The 2,307-nt window shown below is 52.9% G+C and overlaps 1 protein-coding gene across 1 annotated transcript in view; it reads right to left on the reverse strand.

The window, feature by feature from the left end:
• The window catches only part of Rala (RAS like proto-oncogene A), a 56,747-nt gene extending 55,388 nt beyond the window's left edge, over positions 1 to 1,359 (reverse strand). The window contains exon 1 of the mRNA XM_031357965.1: positions 1,150 to 1,359. The gene's annotated coding sequence lies outside the window, so the exon portion shown is untranslated. The remainder of the gene's footprint in view (positions 1 to 1,149) is intronic.
• Positions 1,360 to 2,307: the final 948 nt, after the last annotated feature.

Raw genomic sequence — 2,307 nt, forward strand, 5'->3', positions numbered from 1 at the left:
AGAGACGGAACCTAGTACCCTTTGCTTGGTAGGCAACTACCAACCAAAATCAATTGCTTCTGGAAAGTGACTATTCCATCAACTGTACACATTCACATTCATTCATTCAGTGAAGAAATGTGGGGAGTTCTGAGCACTTTACATTGTAACTGAAAAGATGAAAAGGCTCCTCCTCTGAAAAAAACTGATTTGTAGAAACATCTTAAGGGTCACAGGAGTCATTTACAAGAATAGTGTATCAACTGATAACAACAGCATAGGCTAATAGGATACTCTTGGACATATTAACAAGCATAAGACAAAAGGAATGCCTTCTACGCCGTGATTAATAAATTTGTTAGCCAATTTTGGGAATCTGACTAAAGCTGTAATTTATTTACAGGAAAAGAATATACAGATATAAAGGTTCTCCCAGCACACAAATCCAAACTGTTTGTAAATTGGTTGCTTCCGGGCTTGACAGGTAGGGCGTGGCACCAGAGTTCTCACAGTAGCTCAAAGACACTTGGATGAGCTCTCACAAGTCTGGACATTCTGGTTTCCAAGCAAAGGCCAGTTAATTCTTTAATTCCTCCTAAGTCCCCCAACAACACAACCACCTCAGCGCTACCACGCCCGCCCACTCAAAACACACAAATGCCCAACTAAAGCACACAAATCGTATCTTCTACTCCTTGACATCTTTCAGGAACTCAACACGGAAGATACCCTCATCACACAATGCCTACCTTCCCTTCCTCTTCTAAAGGCTAAAACCTGTACACGAAGAGCCTATGAGCATTCAGCTGGACCCAAAGCGTCTAAAGACTTTAGTCTGAAAAAGCCATTCCTTCCAGAGACTGGCAGAGAAGCTCGAAAAGCAGCTGCCCTGTACCGGCAAAGAGTGGATTGAAAGCGAGGGAGGTCAGGGGTGGAGTGCGGCGCAGGGACTGCGGTGGCGGCGGCCCCAGGTCGTGGGCACCACCCGGGCACAGCCCTGGGAGCCACCGGCGCTATGCAGGTGACCTTCCGGAGGCGCCGCCCGCTGTCGGGGCGCAGTCGGGTCCCAGCCCAGGCGGCAGACGGGACGTGCAATCTCGGCGGCCGCGGGCCTGGCCCGTCGGACACACCCCCGCCGCGGCCCGGCCTCCCCGGCCGGCGAGCGCTCACCTGCACCGCGAGCCGCTCGACCCGCGGGCTCTTGGGCCTCGGCTGCGCCGATCCGACCGCGCTCGGAGTTCCGCGCGGGGCGCGGCAGGAGGAGTCGGGAGGGCGGCGGCGGCGGCGGCCTGGGCGGCGGCTGAGGAGGAGGACTCCGGCGCTCCGCTCTAGGGAGACCCACCCTCCTCCCGGCCGCTCTGCAGCAGCCGCCGCCGATCACTTCCGGGGCGCGGGGAAGAGGGGCGGGGCGCCAGCCGGCACTTCCTGTCCACGGGGCCAAATACTCCATGGCGACTGCGAACAAAGGCTCTTCGGGCGCGGGGGAGGCGCAGTGGTACAGCCTCCCGGTGGACTCACGGCGAGCCCCGGGGTTCGCGAGGCGTACTCACCTTTCAAGGCCGGGCCGGGGTTTCCGTGTCTCGGTGTTTTCGTCTTCCCGGGACACGGAGGGGCTCCTGGAGAAAGAAGGGGAGGGGGAGGCCGCCATCTTGCTTCTTAGGGCTGCTAGGTTCTCTGGCAAGAGTTTTCCAGCTTGTATCCTGCAACGTGGCTTGTCGCAGATCAAGTCCTGGGAGGTGGATTGGTCGCCTGTCCTGATTGAAGGCTCTTGGTGACCGAGTGGAGAACTGGCCTCAACACATGGGCTTCGGGTTCCTTTTGGAGTAGTATTCCCTTTCGACCCTAGATATGGCACTGAGATAAGGCGACGACTCCGTAACACACTGATTTAATGTCTTAAATTAGTAGTAAAACTGAATCTGTTGTTTTCTTTAAAACTGCCCACAAGTTCGAGATAGTTTGCCTAGCGACTATTAGCTGCCACACATTCTTCCCTGGACTTTAAAATTCTCATTTCCATTGGTCCCAAATTAAGAACCAACGGCTTGGTTGGTTGGCATGACAACTTAAAGGAATGAATGGCCACTCAGTCAAGTTTGCAATCAAGAACCAAATACTTGCATTTGGAAGTATGAGGAGGGAAGACTTAATGACTTTACTAAGTATAGGTTAGAGTTTTAAACTTAAGTAAGATCTTTTAACAGTACAAAAAGAAGTTGGTAAATCCGGATCCAAATAAAGGGAATCTCCACAGATCAGGGATCAGTGGTTCATGAGAAGACTGAGGACCACTTATCTTGTCTTAAAAGTTCTACCAGGGCTGATGAG

This window comes from Mastomys coucha, unplaced genomic scaffold (assembly GCF_008632895.1).
Source record: "Mastomys coucha isolate ucsf_1 unplaced genomic scaffold, UCSF_Mcou_1 pScaffold7, whole genome shotgun sequence".
In the NCBI taxonomy this organism is placed as follows: Eukaryota; Metazoa; Chordata; class Mammalia; order Rodentia; family Muridae; genus Mastomys; species Mastomys coucha.